We start from the raw sequence: 18,605 nt of genomic DNA on the forward strand, positions 1-18,605 counted from the left end.
AACCTTGCTCTGTTTCTTTTGGCAATCAGGTTAGCTTCCACTGTGACAGCAACCTTTTGGGCCTCTGCAAGGGTTTGAGGGTCTCTCTCCTTCAACTGATAGGCCATATCAGGGTCAAAACCATCAGGAAATTTGTACAAGGCCAAATCAGGGGGAGGTCTTAAATTTTGCGGGATTGCGTTATATACATTGTTAAATCTTGCACAATACTCCAAAACAGTCTCTTGGGGACCTCTTTTGATAGTGTCATATTCCCCAAGTATGTGCAGAGGATCTTTCTTTTTCTCCCATCTGTTAGTAAAGGCTTGATACAGCTCATCAGGAGTTGTGATGGAATTTGCATTCAGGGATCTAAACCAAGTTCTTACATCCCCAGTTAGGCTTTGAACAAACATCCTCATTCTCACACTGTCATCATCTATTTCATAGGTCTCAAAATGGTCTTGCATCCTTTTGGCATGTTGAATAGTTGTCAAAGGGCCAGTGGAGTCAAAATATGAGATTTTGGTTTGGTAGTCTTGGGGTAGAGCTGCAGCATTAGCTGGTATTTGCAAGGGTGCATATCTGTTAGCCATATTCACAAGGTTTGGGGGATTTACAGGAGCAACTGGGATAAAAGGAACGATGTGTACCCCAGGGGTAACAGGTGTAGCAGCACCTAGAGTGTTGTTCAAGAGGATATGTGCAGTGGGTGAAGATGTGCAAGGAGGGCTTTGAGATGTAGATGGTGAACTGGGGGAAACAGGGGTAGACCTAAATAGAACTTTGATTGGGGTTGGAACTGGCTCAGGGTGGGCTGTCTCAGGAGTCGAATCACTAGGATTTTCCTGCCTTTGCTGCTTCCTAATTATTCTAGGGATTATATTAGGATTCTCAAACACAGCTGGTGGATTTGGGTAAGGGTTTGACCTAGTGTACCTGCTTTCCCTTTTAGGAGCCAGCTTCAGAACTTATTTTTGAGTATTTTCTAAGATATTTTAGGATTGTTTAAGGGCCTGATTAAGCCTTTTTAGAACCACTGTCTATGGACAGACAACAGTTTGAAAAGTATGCTTGCTCCCCAGTGGAGTCGCCAATTATGTTAACACCCAGGTTGTTCCCTATGACTCCCAAGGGAATACGGCCGGGGTAACCACTAACCAATCTTTGGATTACAGTTTCTAGCCAAACTGTAATCAGAGAGGGCTCTCTCTTTATGATTTGTCTCTGTTATGATAGTGTTTTAGGCTAGCTATTATGCTCAGGTTTTTGTTTATGTTTTGGTTGAAGGATATCTTTCAATACCTAAGATGTAATGTTTGGACAGTTGTATTTCATTGGGCAATGGAGTCTAGAGCTGTGAAATGTTTGAAATGCTTCATTGGGAATGTTCAGACTGCAGGGCCTATTGGGTATCTCAACAAACAAAATTTAAGGCTTAAGTGATGATGTATGATGATGTAAGCAATTAAGAATTCTCCATTAATCTAATGCTGTGAAAGTGAAATATATTGCTCAGGAGCAAAATTGAATTCCTGAAACAAAGGTCACTGTGAAAGATATATTCTGAAAGTGTAGCATTTAAGAATTACACTTATCAAGATTATAACTGAGGAAAACATTCATTAACAACATAGATTGAGCCCAGGGTATTCCATGAATAAATCCTGAAGGCTATTCTTTTTCTTTGCTGCTAAATACTAAGAACTTAGAAACATTTATGGGTTGTAAAAGATTGAAACACAGAACGAAGAGAGTTACAGAAAACTTATTGTATACGAGATGCACAGGGATCCTGCAAATTTCAACAAAACACCATGAACGCATTCAACAACTCAGAACTTCGGAAATTCCATTACTTCTGTTATTAAACTCTGCCAAAATTACAGCATCGGAACTTCTCCAAAAGAAATCAACAACAACCCCTGCAAGCTTATGCGAGGGGCAAATATATACAAATAGTAATACAAAATATCTAAGGCGTTGAGTCATCTGAGAAATAAATGTTTCACCAACTTTGTTCAGAACAGCAGATAAAAATTTATTGCTGCCTTTAATACATCATAAATGTTAATTTCTATCAGTCAGAAGATATTTTGGCCTTTGGAGGCCACTGAGTCGGTTGGAATGATCTTCTTTAAATGCTGGAAAATGCGCTTTGGTGGATGCTCTGTTGTAACTTTTCAGCCCTGTCACCTGTAGCTGTCCATCTTGACATGCTGGCCGAAAAGTTCTGCTGAGTTGGCTCAGCTTTCACCTTTTATGCATGCTGATTTTATTAGCTTTTCCTGTGCATGCCACCTTGTATTTTTAATGAAAAACTTGAAGAATGGCTTCCTAGTCTACAGGATCATCTGTATTGCCTTTGTCCACCATTCCTGTGTGGGTAGTTGATGCCTAAGAATTGCATCCATAGTCTCATCTGCCTCTGTGTAATTATAGAAGTTAGGAGGCACTTCAAATAGGTGATTTATTTCATTCATTATAAAGAATAAATTCTCTACTCTGTTGTAGAGACTTTGTCCTGTAGCTGGCCCTGTTTCCTCTGAGGTGCTGGGCCTTTCAGTGATCTGACTTGTGGCAAATGTATTGACTCTCTTGGCATACTGCTCATGGGTAAGCAGTTTTCCTGCACTGTTCAGTAAGCCAGGGAGACCTCTGTTCTGTAATACCACAAATTTGTCCATAAATCTGTTCACCTCGGTCTGCATGTCTTGGGTCCTTCTCTCTAATGTCTGCACTAAGCTTCTTAGTGTAAGGACCCTTTTTATCAACATAATAGTCTCAGTCCTGTTAGGAATTCCCATAGTTGCTAACTGAGCACTTGTTCTATTGTTGAGAACATTGACCATCCTGGTGGCAATTTCAGGCATATTGCCTAGAGCTGCCCTTGATCTCTGAATTTCCTTTTGTGCTTTTGTAATGAGCTCCAACTGCTCATGGATTGTGTCAATATACTGCCATTGGTCAGTAATAGACTGGCCAATATTAGCCCATAGCACTATCTTGATCTCGGCCACCACTTTATCCAGTTGGAGCTCCTTTTCTAGCTCCTTTATCCTGTCTTTGAGGGCTTTTATTTCCCTGCCCTTTTCTGCCACAGTCTGCTTGGACTTGTCATATCTTTCATTGACTTTGGCTAGTTTCTCTTTGGCCTCATTTAGTTCTGTCATTTGTGCTTCCAAGGCCTGAATCTCATTTCTCAGCTTTTGCATGTCCAGGCTTGGGGCATGCTTTGTTGTTGCTGGTGGTGCTGAGGTGGATGGTGTTGTCTGTTCTGTTTGTTGAGGAGGAGGAACAGTAGTTGGAGCAGTTTCCTCAAGGTTTATTATTTCAGGAGGAGGCTGGGAGGTCTGACCTTCTTCTTTTTGCTTCAAAGCTGCCTGTAATGCTGCCTGTGCAGCCTCTGATTCTCCCAGCTTTTCTTGAGTCTGGATTAGCTGCTTATATAGAGACACCAGCAAAGCTGTGGCATCTTGATCATGCCTCTGCTGGACAATTTCATCTGTTTGAGGGTGAATTGTGGCTGGAATTTTGATCTTTCTCCTCAAAGTTGCCATGTCTGCGTCCCTCAACTTCAATATCTCTTGTATACCCTTGATATCCTTGGGATCATGCCCAATTTCTATGATTATATCTTCTAAGGACCTAATTTTGTTGTCCTTAGCTTGAGAGGATGCCCTTTCCAACTCAAGTTGGGCAGCTGTATTATGAAGGCTATTCTCTAGCCTATAATTATCCAATGTTTTGTCTGCCAAGGAGGCATACACCATCTCACCCGTTTGTTTGTGTAATTCAATTTTGTCCATAGGGTGGATGTCCTTAGAAAGGACCTCAAGATTGGTCCTTATATAATCTGCAGGAGACTGGGGCTGTGCTACAACTGGCAAAAAATGACTCATGATCATTTTGCCTTCACTAACATCATACGCAGACATCAGTCTTTGCTGGTTAGTGGGAGCCATTTTCAACAAATGATTGTATAGTTGTATCTTTATTGGCTCATTCCTCCTCTTTATGTCTATGAACTGCTGTTTGATTCCTCCTTCAGCTTCTCTTTGGTGGCTTGAGGAGCTGACTTCTCCTCCTATTGTTCTGTCTTGTCCCTGCTGGAAGGAGCTAGCAGATGCTTCTCTACTGGGTGGGCCCATGCCCAGAGACTGCCCTATTGGCATTTCCTCCTCAGAGAAAGGATTCAGTCTCTGTATTTTCTCACCATGACTTATTGATGTGGTTAAGGGAGTCTCTCTGTCCCTTTTCCTGCTTATATCCTCCTTTTGTGGAGTTTGGAGGATTGATGCTTCAGCTGATGTTTCTTGCCTAGGAGGCACCGTGTTTTGGGCCTGCTGTTCAGGGAAAATTGGGGTCTCAACTGCCCCTTCTTGCTGTGGGGGCTGCTCTTTGTCATGCTGCCCTTCTTCTTGCTGTAATTCCTGTTGTTGTTGTTGTTCTACCTGCTGTTGTTGATGTACTTCCTGCTGCTGCACATTTTCTTGCTGTTCCACCTCTTTTTCTGTTTGGTCTTCAGTCATGGGAGGTGGTTGCTCTTGTTCCACCTGCTTTTCTTTGCCTTCGCTGGATGTCTGTTGAGTGTCCATGGCAGCTTGCTGATGTGTTGTTGAAGAAGAGGTAGCTGCTCCAAGTTGCCTTTGATATGATAAGGAAACCTGTCCACAAGTTTCCAAGTCAGCCTCTTTTTGCATATTCCTAGCCTCTCTTTCTAGCATCTGCTCTCTAGTAATTGGCTCTTCTAGAGTGCCCTCTTTCCAGCTCAAAGAATTTGCATACTTTTCAACATGAGGCAGCCTTACATGTGAATAGTTACCCAATTTGTATTTTATCCTTCTGAGGGAGATAAAATGATTAGGGTCATAAGGTGTCCATTTGAAACTGGTTTGCAATTTGAGGCCCTCTAGGATCATATCTGCCTCCTTCCATCCCTCCTCTCTTTTGTTGTATAAAAAGGGGCCTAGCTGGTTCCTTACCTTCAGCTGCACCTTCTTATTCCTACTTTGGAAATGGAAGCAGTCTGCATTTCCAAACTGCCTGAAGTATTCTAGGGCAAAAAGTCTCATAGGGACATACCTTGGCAGCCTATAAGGGTCCAACTCACAGCCATATACTCTGATTACTGTGTGATGTTGGTAAAAATACCAATCACCAATGCTGTAGGATTTGGAGAGATGGAGAACTCTCTGCATGTCATCGGTTAACCTTGGAGGAGGGACACCATACATCAATGTCATAGCTGGGTGAATGAACAGGTCTATAAATTCACAGTATGTGTATGGTGATTGAGAAATATTATGGAAAACTGAAGTCCAAAACACAACTGACCTTGGATTTCCCTGGGCATTAAGTTTCTTGAGGGGAATGGAGAAACTGTCTGGTTGATAAAACAAGAACAGGTGGTAGATGTATGAGATGTATCTGAACACCCTCTCCCTCTGTAAATTCATTAGCTGTTCATGGATCTTTTCTGCAATATAGGTGGCATAGTCATAGTGCACAGCTGGAGGCTTTCCAGGAGAAAATATGGACAGCATTGCCATTATAGTGTCATCAACATCCTCAATTCCCCTGTACCCCAGAACGTAGCTGATCAAATCCACCAGCATTCTGCCCAAGTCATTCAGGTAGTGATATCCAATAGGAGGAGTTCTCATGGTTTCAGAGCTTGGCTATATGAATAACTGATTAATTTTTATGATCTGGTCACTTGACAAATTACTCCCCTTCTTCACTAAGTCCAGCATGGAGAGAGGAGTCAATGGCCTTGCAGTATGGAAATGCAGCATCTCATTTATAGTTTTTGGGGTGATATGGAACAAGATTGAGCCTGTAGGACTGAGAACAGCTCTTTGGCATGGATCATAGCATTCCTGGCACTTGTGGATCAAGTCTGGAAGGGCATTGACTTGAGGGAGGTTGTAAATGGGCAAATTTGAGTCCCAAATCCCTAAAATATCAGCTCCACCAAGGTGTTGGGCTTTCAATTCATTTAGCATGTGAATATTGAACTTGGAACCCATTGGGAACCAGTCTATCATTTGATAATCTACATCTCCCAGGGCTTTCCATTCTAACTCCCTTTGAGGGGCATTCAGAGGCTGGATATTCAGGGCTATTGGTGTTTCCATGGCTAGTAAGGCTTCTGAATTGTATGTAAACTGTTTTGAGTGAGCAGAACAACGCAGAGGAGTTTCTTTACAATGTAAATATGAATTGTATGGAACAGAGGGTGAATTGAGCAAACAACAATTGAAATACCGTTTATAGGATTGATTAAAACAGTAGCAGGACTGACTAGAGTATTTCTATGGTGAATTTATGTAATGGAGGTTTCTAGTTCACGACTGCGCGAACTACCTGTGAATTCAGGTCAATTTTGTCAAATGCAGGCTTGGCAGAAGGTTTATTGCCTCGCTAGTCGGAAATGAGTGCAGGTCACTGGATGCTTGATGGTGATTTTGGTGTTTTATACTCTCTTAAACAGTTTGCTTACAGAAACATGGAAAAAACCAGGTGCAGGGAACAATTTTGAGAAATACCTTGCGAATTGTCGATAACAGTTGCGAATGCAGGTACGACGAAGGCGCCCACGGTTTGAGAGTCGAACTGTGCAGGTTGGCACTAAATTGGTCGTAAAAAGCATGCAGGAAAATCAATAGTTGTTTTGGCAAAAGTGAGAAAAAACACGCATTTTTGGCTAAAATATGGATTTTTGGCATATTGGCGCGTTTTTGAGATGACGTCAGCATGACGTCATTAGGTGGGGTGAAGGTCGGATGACGTCAGCATGACGTCACCGGGTGAGGTGGCAAGCTATGATTGGTCCACGGGGTAATGAGGTGGCAGACATATCAGCGCAGGGGTGGACCAGAGTGCTGACGCAACGGCGGGGTGGCACTGACGTGGGTCCGACGTGGTGATGACGCAGGCATGACAGAACCGGCGGCAAATGATAAGCGGTAATGGTTTTTCTCGGACCGCCTTAGATACGGTCAGGGTTTTGTCAGAGGGCAACCTGAGAAATTGTGAGGGCGACGCGTGGCAAAGGCCTGACGTCACCCTCTGACAGTTTCTCGGGCGCTAATCTTCAGACGTCGGGCCCAACCCGATATGCATAATGGCCGTCCGATCAAAGGCGCCCAATCGGACGGTTGACGGGTCGCCGAATAGTGCGGACGATACGGCAGCGGGGAGGTAATAAAATAATATTTTCTTTTGAACAGCGTGCCCAGCAGGACTTTGGGTTTCAGCGGGTTTATATGGTTTTTCAATGTAAAATAGCAAAAAATATTACCGCGCCGATACTTTGGATAAAAAGGCAAAGTGGGTTTTTGGGCGCTTTTTGCAAATGAAGCGGGTTATGGGTAAAAAAAAGGTTTTTCATATGTTTTTCTTAGCAAATGGAGGTGTAATGGGTCAAAATGGATTCAGAATGGGGAAGGGGGTTAGGTTTAGGTTTCTCAAACTGACCAGATGTCCATTTGATTCCTGACAGAGGACTTATTGGCTATAATGCCAAGGGGAGGGATATTTATACAATGCTTGGGGGTTTATACACCATGGTGTTATAATAGTAGGGGAAGGGGTAACATAGGGGAATTATATAATAGAAGTTAGAAATTAATGTGGGTGAAAGAGTGGATGAGGGGTGATATTGCTAAGTTTATTGAAAATAACTTAGCTTAGGGAGTAGATCAGAATGAAAAGAGTTTTAGACAAGAAATGTGGCTTTTAAAGGACTAAGAACCACCATAAAACCACCAATTCTTCCATAAATCTCAACTGATGAGGGGTTGTTAGTAATGAATGGAAAAGGGGAAAATTGGGAAGTTAGACATGCTTCTTTGCTTTGCTGCAACCTGATAGAGAAGAAGGACATTCTCAATCCATTGATTTTGCTTTGTGAAATAGGTTAGCACACCTTCAATTGTAAGGAATGACACTTCTGCAACCCCATCTGCCTACCCATCTATTTGCCTAGCATTTTTTGTTTCTTCTTGGAGGGTGCACTTAGACTTGCAGGCCCTTATTTGCCTTTTCTTTTCTCTGGCTTTTTCCTTTTGATTTTCTATCTACCGCTACCCTTATTGCTTCCAAGGTCCCAGATTAAGCAGTTGGGAGCCTTACTTCTCTACCTAAGCTACTTGTCTGCCAAGATTAAACAGTTTGGACAGACTTCTTTCTCTATTCTACAACTGAAAATTTAAAACATGGCATGATCCAGATTAGGCAGTTGGACCATCCATCAAAATTGAGTCTATATCAAGCTATATGCACAGCTTGTCTTCTCTTGGAAACATGGGATCTTTGCATCATCAAAGCAGAGCATATTTGGACCTTTCCTTGCCAATCATGAAATATGAAACCTATCGGTATAGGTAGCTAAAAGAAAGAAAATGCAAACACCTAGTAAGGAACCTGAAAGCTCTAGCATGACTCATGAAGAAGAAGAAGAAATGCTATATGATATATCAAAATTACAAGAACAAGTGCAACGTGTGTCACTTGCACAAAAAGAAACAGAATCTAAAATGGATGGTTTAAGGAAAGATGTAGAAGCTAAGATGGATGGTTTCAAGAGAGGTGTAGAAGCTAAGATGGATGGCATGGAAGCTAAGGTGAATGGCATGGATGCTAAAATTGATGGCATGGATGATAAGATGGAAGAATTGAAGATAAATATGAATAAGTTGCTACAAGAAATGGTCACTAAGGGTGAAAGGGTACTAAAGGAAACTCATGATGAGAACAAAAGAAATGTTAATCATGATTCCATAGACTCTAATGTTGGATCAGAGACTCACCATGTTCCAAAAATCGATATGAGGAAGTTTTATGGCAAGGATCCCGCCACATGGATATTACAGATGGAGCAATTCTTCGATCTCAATAATGTGCAAAACACACAAAAGGTACGTATGGAAACTTTATATTTGGAACCAAATCAATTTGTATGGTATCAATGGCTTTGCTGTGATAAACAATTTGTCACTTGGGCAATTTTTACGGAAGAATTGATAGCACATTATGAGGATACAAAAAGCAACACTTTTTTTAGCCAACTGATAAGTCTCAAACAAAAGGGTTCAATAATGGAGCACATTGAGGAGTTCCAAAAATTGAACATAAGGGCCAAAGATATTCCAGAGGAGCATAGGATTGATGTGTTCATAGGGTCTTTAAAGGATAATATCCAACATGATGTTCGCCTTTGGGAACCTGATTCATTAGAGAAGGCATTCAGGTTAGCAAAAAAAATGGAAAGCAAAATTATGGCAACCAGGAAGCATACCACTCACAACTATAAAGACGGAAGTGTTGTTGCCCCTAGTCTTCCACAACCTATAAGGTTGACACCACAACAATTGGAAGAAAAAAGAGCAAAAGGGCTTTGCTACAGTTGTGATAGCAAGTACACTAAAGGTCATAAGTGTGCTGAGAAGAAGTTATTCTACATAGATTGCGAAGAGGAAGAAGAAAAGGAGCAAGAAAAGTTAAAAGAAGAGGATATACTCCAGGAACAAAGCATAGATGAAGAACAAATAAATCCGACCATATCTTGTAATGCATTGGCAGGAATTACCACTCCTCAAACCATCAAAATACAAGGACAAATCAAGAAGAAAAAGGTAATGGTGTTGATTGATTCAGGAAGCACCCACAATTTTATTCATTGTAAGGTAGCAAAAGAATTGAATTGCTTCCTATATCCATCACCAGAGTGTCAAGTGATGATTGCAAATGGAGGAACAATAAATTGCTCTGGAAAGTGCCATAATATCAAACTATCCATGGGAGAATATGTATTGACTAGCCCAATGCTTTCCATTCCAATGGGAGGTGCTGATTTTGTACTAGGAGTCTAATGGCTACAATCCTTGGGTACAATAGCTTTTAATTTTCAAGAACTTTTCATCAAATTTTCTACGGAAGGAAAGGAAGTGGAATTAAGGGGTATTGCAAGGAAACCAGGAAAGATAATTAGCTCTAATGGTATGACAAAGCTTCTAAAAAAGGAGCAAAGAGGTGTAATTGCACAATTATGTTCACTAGATGTTTCCACATCGGAATCATCTATTTCTCCAAATCTCCAAAAAGTCCTGTACAATCATTCCAAGGTATTTGAGACTCCCAAAGGTCTCCCACCTATGCGTGATCATGATCATGCCATTCATCTGATTCCAGGAAGTGTTCCTCCAAACATCAGGCCGTACAAATATCCCTATATCCAAAAGAGTGAAATTGAACGTATTGTTGCAGAAATGCTAGAGGCTGGTATAATTCAACCGAGTCAAAGTTCTTTCTTTGCTCCAGTAGTATTGGTGCACAAGAAGGATGGATCATGGCGCATGTGTCCAGATTATAGGGAGATCAACAAGCTCACTATTAAAGATAAGTTCCCCATTCCTGTCATTGATGAATTACTGGATGAATTGCATGGATCAATTTACTTCACCAAGTTGGATCTTCGTTCGGGATATCATCAAATCAGAATGAAGACTGAAGACATTCCGAAAACAGCATTTAGAACTCATGAGGGTCATTATGAATTTTTGGTCATGCCTTTTGGCCTTACCAATGCACCTTCAACATTTCAAGGTTTGATGAATTCAATTTTCAAACCATTCCTTAGAAAATTTGTGTTAGTATTTTTTGATGATATACTAATCTACAGCAAGTCTTGGAAGGATCATGTTAAACATGTTGACAGGGTGCTACAACTATTGGAGGAGAAACAATTATATGCAAAAAGATCCAAATGTTTCTTTGGAGTCCAGGAGGTGGAATATCTGGGTCATATTGTATCTCATGAAGGAGTTAAGGTAGACCCTAGCAAAATTAAAGCCATTAAGGAATGGAAAATCCCCACATCCATAAGGCATCTGCGAGGATTTCTTGGGTTGACAGGGTATTATCGCAAGTTTGTTAAGAATTATGGGAGAATAGCAGCACCTCTAACAACATTATTGAAGAAAGATGCATTTTCATGGACTCCAGAAGCAACAAAGGCCTTTGAACATCTTAAAGAGGCAATGTGCCAAGCATCGGTCTTAGCTACACCGGACTTCAAAAAAACCTTTATTGTGGAATGTGATGCTTCAGGAAATGGAATTGGTGCTGTTCTAATGCAAGATGAAAGACCCATTGCTTTTGAAAGTCGTCCAATCAAGGGAAAGTTTTTAAGCAAAGCTATTTATGAGAAGGAAATGTTGGCAATACTCCATGCACTTAAGAAATGGCGACCCTACCTAATGGGAAGACACTTCAAGGTAAAAACGGATCATGATAGCCTTAAATACTTTTTAGAACAAAGATTATCCTCTGAAGAGAAACAAAAGTGGGTCACAAAGATGTTGGGTTATGACTTTGAAATCATCTACAAAAAAGGGAAGCAAAATGTGGTGGCAGATGCACTCTCAAGAAAGGATGAGGATGTGGAAGCATTGTTGTGCACCATTTCTATTATCCAACCAGATTGGATAAACGAAGCAAGGGAGGAATGGAAGAATGATGAAGAAGTGTGGGCACTTATTCGAAAGTTACAACAAGATTCCAGTACGTCTGATACATTTAGCTGGCAAAATGATTCGTTATGGTACAAAGATCGCTTATACCTCTGTAAGAATTCCCAGCTAAAACAAAAGATTCTTATGGAATTGCACACTTCCCCCTTAGGAGGGCACTCAGGATTTTTAAAAACTTACCACAGTGTTAAGAAGGAATTTTTTTGGGATGGCCTTAAATAAGATATTCAAAAGTTTGTGGCGGAATGTTTGGTTTGCCAACAAAATAAAGTTGAAACAATTAAGACACCGGGTCTATTACAACCTTTATCCATTCCAAGCCAACGTTGGGAGGAGGTTTCAATGGATTTTATCACAGGTTTACCCAAGTCTGAGGGAAAGAGTGTCATCATGGTGGTAGTTGATAGACTTACCAAGTATGCAAACTTTTGTGCATTATCACATCCATTTAAAGCCAGTACAGTTTCTACTGCATTTATGGAAACAATTCAAAAGCTACATGGAAACCCAAAGATTATTGTAAGTGACAGAGATCCCATTTTCACTGGAAATTTTTGGACAGAATTATTTTCTTGTCTTGGTAATTAGTTAGCTCATAGCTCATCTTATCATCCTCAATCTGATGGGCAAACTGAGATAGTAAACAAATGTTTGGAAGGATATCTTCGTTGCTTTGTATCTGATAAACAGACACAATGGGTCAAATGGTTGCCTCTGGTTGAATGGTGGTATAACACTTCCTTCCATACAGCAACAAAAATGACCCCATTTATGGCACTTTATGGGTATCAAACACCATCCATCACATCATATTTAAGAGAAAATTCTAAGGTTCAGGCAGTGGAACATCACATCGAACATCAACAACAAGTCCTCCAACTCTTAAAGGATAACCTCGTGTTGGCACAGAATAGAATGAAACAACAGGCAGATCAACATTGCAGTGAAAGAAGTTTTGATGTAGGGGATTGGGTATTCCTACGGCTACAACCATATAAGCAAATGTCCCTCAAGCAAGCTAAGAAGGATAACAAATTATCACCAAAGTATTATGGTCCGTACAAGGTGTTGCAAAAGATTGGTACTATGGCATACAAATTGGAGCTTCCTGCAGCTTCTCGATTGCACCCAGTTTTCCATGTTTCATGTTTAAAGAAGGTTATAGGAGACAAGCTCCCAGTTCAAACAATATTGCCAGAACTTGACGAGGAAGGAAAAATTATATTGGAACCGGAAGCAGTCACAGAAACAAGAACTCGACAGCTATGAAATCGATCAATTTCAGAGTATCTTATCAAGTGGAAGAACTTATCCGCTGAAGATTCCACGTGGGAGGATGAGAATTTTATGCAGAAGTATCTAGAACTACTCAAGCGTTGAGGACAACACTTTTTTGAAGGAGAGGGGCATGTTGGGTCCCTATAGTACTAGTGATTACCCCATTTCTATTGTAGTTATACCCCTTATTAATATTGTTGTGCCCCTATTGCCCCCATATTGTTATTACCGTGCCCCATAGAATCCCTCTATTGTTATTTCTGTGGCTTTATATTATTATTGTTAGGTCGGCTGGATTATATTGTGACTCCTTAGACTCCTATATATAGAAAGGAGGTTTTGTCATTTGAATCATCCAAGAATTGTTCATTTATGTAATGTAAAGGAGGTTTCCCCCTCGAAGAGGCTGAAGTCTAAGGCGTTGATCTATCTTTTCTATCTTTTCTTGAGCTGGTTTCATAACATATGGAGTGAAGCCTCAGACGGAGTGGGAACATCTGTTTTGTCATACCTTGGATGTTATATCGATGAATTGGTACTTGGAGACAGAACTCCGCCATGGCACTGAACAATGTGATGTTTTGCACCAAGGATTTTTTATGACATTTAGCTTTGAGGATGGGTTTGAATGTATCAATGAAACATTGTAGGAGGTTAAGGCGATGATCTTTAGGATACCACAGGATCCTCTAGATTTGATTCATCTTGATTGGACTACCTAGCTAAGCCACGCGCTGGAGTGCTACATTGTAACAGTGGAAGAAGAAGACAAAGACCCGAGGAAGATTAATATTCCAAAGACTAAAGGTCACCACAAATTTGAAGGACCACAACTAGAGAATCAAGGCCTAATTGAGCCACTCAAAACTAGACAGGTGAACATTGGCACGGAGGCAAAGCCAAAGTTTGCAAATATTGGGGACTACTGGGACGACGTGACAGTAGATAAGGTCACCAAATTACTCCGTGAATATCAGGATCTGTTCCCCACGAATTTTTCAGATCTGAAAGGGATAATAAGAGAATTAGGTGTCATGAAGATCACTCTAAAACTGGATGTGAAGCCAGTCAAGCAAAGACCTTACTACCTCAATCCGAAGTATAAAGAAAGGGTCCACTTGGAGTTGGATAAAATGTTTGTATCAGGCATCATTGAACCAGTCGAAGAGTCTAATTTGGTAAGCCCAATCGTAGTTCAGGACAAAAAATAGAAGGATGAGATACGGATATGCATAAATCTCAGGAAGTTGAATGACACCTGTGTGCACGATCCCTTCCCAACTCCATTCACCGATGAGGTGCTAGATAATGTTGGCGGCCAAGAAGCATATTCATTTATTGATGGGTTCTCAGGGTACCATCAGATCAAGTTCGCGCCGGAGGATAAAAGTAAGAAGACCTTCGTGACTGAATGGGGATGCTTCTAGTATACTATGATGCCTTTTGGGCTGAAGAATTCATCGGCGATCATCTCGCGCATAGTCATCGCGGCGTTCAAAGATTTCATTCACAAATTTCTGGAGGTATAATTTTATGATTAGACAATGTTTGGACTGGTAAAGTACCATGTAGCAAGTCTGTGCTTGATGCTCGATACATGCTGGAGGTACCAAATCGCACTCAATCTGAAGAAATGTTTGTTTTATTTCCCTTTTGGGATCTTGCTAGGTCACGTGGTATGCAGACAAGTATTTATGTTATATGTTTTGTCTAAAATGCGGATGCAAATTAGAGTTTCATTTACTATCAATCCAGGTAAGTAACCTTTGAGGGCCATCCCATATATATGGACTTAGAGATAAACTTTAAACTAGGTGAAAAAATATTAAAGTTCCCTTATAGGAGACTATTCATTAATATTTCTAATCAACTATTTAAACTAATGAAATTAATGAAATTAAAGCTCTTTAAACATAATTCTGATTGATTGCATGAAATATTAAAGCTCTCTTACAAGAGACTATTCGTTTATATCTCAAGCATATAAATCAGAAACTTAAACTAATGAAATCAAACATTAAATAACAAATTAGATTCAATGAATGAAACATTAATACTTTCTTACGAAAGGTCATTCATTAATATTTCAAACATATGAACCTAATAATTTAATCTAATGAAATTCATAAACATAAAATAAAATCTTACCAAAACAAAAAGTGTACTTGCTAGGCAATGGGGATCCTTCCAAGGATTCACAAGCACACCAAAAGAGAAGTCAAATCTAGAGGATCAAAGAAGCTCCGTTCTATTCATCATCAATTGCAAATTTCAATTACAACCATTACAATGATTCTCCAAATCTAACTTCTCATTACCAACCTATAAGATACTAAGATTACAAATGAAGGACTAGGTTCTAAAATTCTAAAAATTAAGATTACAAATGAAGGAGATAACACTCCTATTTATACAACAAGATGAGATAACAAACTCATAATGATGATCCACTATTCCCTCTTCAAATCCATATATCTCTCAACCAGTGGTGACACATAACCCTATCCTCCATGATCTTCTTCATGAGGTCCATGATCTTATCTATGCGGTCTATGATATTCTCAAATTCGAATTTGAACATAGAGTGCCACATAAGGGTGCCTTAGAAGCTTCCTTTGTACCTACACATGTCAACAAACTCATTATATTTGTTAGGTATAAGTATATGGATATTATTTTCTAAAGTTTAACCACAAATTCTCTTAAAAATACTAAGAATTAATAATGTTTTGGAAACACAATGATAACCCAAGTAATGATGAAAGTGAAGCTAATGTGATGACATGGTGCTGGAATAGAGGTGAGAAAATGTGTGAATGGAGAGAAAGTGAATGTTGGATGGAGTGAAAGTGGATGTATTTTAAGGATAATTCTTAGGCCCAACATACCCCCAAACTGAAGGTATTGCATGTCCTCATGCAATCTATTACATTACTTTTTGATACTTGAGCTTTGGCTTAAACTTTGCATTATATCATTTACTTAACTTTTGCAAAGTGTTTTTGATGAATTGCAACTTGGTTGGTTCTTGTGCTTCAACCATATTTTGTTTGTTGCATTCAATTTTAATGTATGAACTTTGCATAATTATAATTTGATTTTTATTGCAAAGTATTTTGTTGGAATGCATCATGGTTGGTTCTTGTGTAACAACCATGATTGTGTTGTCATCCAATTAACTTTTAAATACTTTTTACAAAGCCATTTTTATGCTCATGATGATGTAATAATGAATATATTTTGAAAGTATGTGGGTTTTAGGATGTGATATATGAATATGGAAAATATGAAGGTGACAAAGTATGAATGTAAATGTATCCCCCCCACAAACTGATGGCTTTGGCAATTTTGTGAAATGAGGAAAGGAAGTTTTTTCCAAAAATTATCATTCTAGCTTTCAAGGAATTAAATGGTTAAAAGTTAGAAAATATCATACCTCAACTTACCCTTTCAAAAATGGATGAGAGTTGTGCATGCATGGATGCAAAATTCTAATCATAGTCTTCTTCACTTGGCTGTGAAAAAGGTGGATGAAATCGAAAAAGTGAATCTTTTATTGTTGTTGCATCTGCTGCTAGATCTTCTATTGAATGTTCAAAATCTGCTGATGAATGTGGCTAAAAACGTATAAGGCTTGGAAGGTATACAAAATTTAGAATTTACACTTTCCCCCCAGCCTTATTTATTGACTTGTCCTCAAGTCATTTACATCAAAAACTGAAAAGTAATGAAAGTAAATCTGCTTCCTCTACTACAAAATGATTGGTCTTCAAGTCTTCAATGCTCTTTGGCACAATTCTTGTCATGTGAATAAATTTTTTGGTGTCAAACATAACAAGAAATTGTTAACTTAGTGGCCATTATTGGATGCCATGGGTCAAAACGAGAGCTCCCATCTTTGATGTGGACGAGAGTCAAGGTGCCCCTAATACATCTTTCTAAGTATGAATGAATTTGTTGTTGTCGAATACTTAGAAGATCCGACGAATGAGGGACATTTATGTATTCCCTTGTTTATCGGCATGATAGCTTTCCCTAAAGGCATGCAAGCTTCAAGGTGTTTTTAGAATAATGTTTAGACTCAAGGACTATGGACTCAATGGTGTATGGAAGCAAGGTTTTATTTTCAAGGGTAGTGAAATGGAAATTGACAATGATTATGTTACGTGGAACAAAAAGCTTGTAAATGAGATTCGTTGCCTTTATTGGTGGGTTAAGATTGATAAAAATGTAATGAAATGTATGTGGATTGTGAGGATTGGATAATGACTCTTTCTGGGAAAAAGTGAATTAGTGCATGCAAAATCTCAAAAATAGCAAATCTGCTTCTTAATTCTAGACTTTCTACTAAAATAGCCGAGTTTGACCAGCATTGACCACTGACCAACCACCTGTAGATGTTGAATTCAAGTGTGGATAGGTATTTCACCATCCTTGGACATGTAGGATCAACCCTCTAGTGTTTGAATTTGCTAATATGCCATGTAACATATCAAACCATTAAACCCTTATAGGAAGTTACAGGAACTTGTAATTTTCTAGATATGTCGTTCTTCTTATCATGGTCTTATTCTTTATAATTTCTCATGAAAATAGTCTTTTGAAGACCAATTTTCGTCACAATTTGTAGGTTTTAACCCCGTACAGAAATTACTTGCATACGAATTCTACAACACATAAAACGAACAATGAGAGAGCATAACACATAAAACACATATACACAGAGATTTTCCCCTGGATCCAAAAACCAGCACTACCAGCTTGATTTTTCATTATGTTCCTTTCAATGTTATAATACATATTTATACATGCCGAAGCATCCAATACCGTGGACTGAAAACCATTGTGTCCTATACCATGGACCGAAAACCATCGCATCCAATACCATGGACCGAAAAACCATCGTGTCCAAAAAACATGTGCGAAAATCATGCACAAAACCATAGGTGGGTCCGCCCAACCTAACATAGGGTCCATGGTATTAGGGGTATGCCTCAAGCCCCCTGTGACCCCCCCCCGCTACACAATCAACGCAATGAAGGGGGGCTCCGCCCCCTCCTCTAACCCCCTGGTTAACTATGTGGGCTATTCGTGGAAAGCATATAACACAACCAAAAATTCTCCCACTTGTTGTTTTCTTTCCACAGGGGTCCAGAAGAGAGCTTAGTCATTTTTCCAGCCCTGAAACACCCATTGTCTCTCTACACCAAGATAACTTCTCAGAGCTCACAGATTTTGTCAATGCATCTGCAGTATTCTTCAAAGTGTCCACCTTTACTAGCAACACCTTTTTGTCTTCTATCATATCCCTCAGAAAGTGACACTAAACATCAATGTGCTTTGTCTTTGAATGATATGCAGGGTTCTTTGGCAAGAAAATTTCACTTTGGCTGTCACAGTCTATCCTTATAGCTTCCTGTACTAACCCCATACTTGAACACAATCTTTGCAACCAAACTTCTTCCTTGCTTGCATGAGTGGCTGCCATGTATTCTGCCTCTGTAGTTGATAGTGCCACTATAGATTGTTTCTTACTCATCCAACTGAATTCACCTCCAAATAGGTTAAACACATACCCACTTGTAGATCTTCTCTGATCTAGATCTCCAGCCCAGTCTACATCAACAAAGCCACGAATATCCAACATTCTTTCCAATCCTAGTCTTCCTTGGTAGCACAAACCATAATCACTAGTGCCACGCAAATACCGGAAAACTCACTTCACTGTTGTCCAGTGCTCCTTCCCTGGTTTTGACATAAACCTGCTCAATACTCCCACTGCATGTGCAATGTTTGGTCTAGTACAGACCA

Source organism: Pinus tabuliformis, chromosome 4_2, assembly GCF_031772625.1.
Source record: "Pinus tabuliformis cultivar Carrire ecotype Pingquan chromosome 4_2, CPIR1, whole genome shotgun sequence".
In the NCBI taxonomy this organism is placed as follows: domain Eukaryota; kingdom Viridiplantae; phylum Streptophyta; class Pinopsida; order Pinales; family Pinaceae; genus Pinus; species Pinus tabuliformis.